Below are 1,410 nucleotides of genomic sequence, written 5' to 3' on the forward strand. Positions count from 1 at the left end.
AGTGGTAAAACTGAGACAATGTAATTAACGGCAAGAAGGAATAAAGTGGTGCTGAGCAAAAACTGCCTTGTGGAACGCCTTCGAAATGAGGAAAGGATGGATATTGAAAGAGGCAATTTGACCAGGGGAAAATGCGTTTGGGAGGGGAAAGACTTTATAAAGACACTCATGTTTCCATGGATGCCTAGGGAGGATGGGGCGGTAATCTTGAGGGAGGGTACCCGATTTATTGGGTTTCAAGAAGGGGAGGATAAGAGCTTCTAGCCAATGAGAAGGGAAATTTCCTGACGTCCATATGTGGTTGAAAATAGTTAACAGGAGGGATAGAGAGGAAGATGGAAGTTGTCGGAGCATACGGTAGTGAATACCGTAAAGGCCTTCGTGAGTGTTGCGGCATGATTGTAAGGCAGCATTTAGTTCAGAGGAAGAAAAAGGAGCATTATAGGACTTAGCCCGGGGGATAAGGTTTAAGATGATGGTGGTGCTTCCATGATGGCCTTAAAAGAAAGGAAAAAGTAGGATGAGTAGGTGAGAACCCCCTACTCATTTAGTTCATTAGCGACTTGGAGAGGATCAAAGACGTGAGTATCTTGAATATGGAGGACGGGGGCTGGATTGGGGGGGGGGGGATTTTTGCCTGATAATTTATGGATCGGTTTTGAATGGCAAAACGATCTGGTGGGGGGGCGATCTGAATTAAGTTTAGTTGTGGAGAGGAAGCATTCTACGGGAGTTGGTAACAAAATCACCCCAAAGAGTGTGGCGGCAGTTAAAATGACCAACAATGAGGAAAAGTGGCAGAATTTGGGAAATTAGATTTTCATAGGCAACAAAGTCAATGAGCTGAGAAGGGGAGTAGACTGAAATAACTGTGATCCAAGGGCGAAGAAAGATGCGAATAATCGTGCACGGGACAGTGGCTTGGAAGGGAGGTGTGAAATAAGGGTTTTTGATGGATAAGTATAGACGAGACACAAAGGGAGTGTGAAGAAAAGACAAAATGGTAGTTGGGGATTGGAATAGGAGGATGTGTAAGAAAAAGTTTTCTTGGAGACAAATAATGGAGGATTTTAAGAAGAAAGGATATGTCAGGTCTATGAGAACGGAAAAAAACGAATATCCCAATGTAGGAGAGCTATACTTTAGTTGATCTATGAGTCATAATGGTTATAGTGCGTGTTGGAGAATCTGAAGGGGAAGGAGCTAGAGGGTGAGAGGGGAAAGTGGTCTGTATCAGAGGGGGTATAGGAGGTGGAGGATCTGGGGAAGGGCATAGTTGTGACATAAGGGATTCGGGTGCATCCAGGAGGGAGTGAAAGGGATAGAGGGGAAGAGAGGGTTAATGTAGGTGGAGTTGGAGCTAGGGGGGATGGGCTGTGTTGGAAGGAGTAGGAGGAAGGGGTGTAGGGG

This window comes from Penaeus monodon, chromosome 11 (genome assembly GCF_015228065.2).
Source record: "Penaeus monodon isolate SGIC_2016 chromosome 11, NSTDA_Pmon_1, whole genome shotgun sequence".
Lineage (NCBI taxonomy): Eukaryota > Metazoa > Arthropoda > Malacostraca > Decapoda > Penaeidae > Penaeus > Penaeus monodon.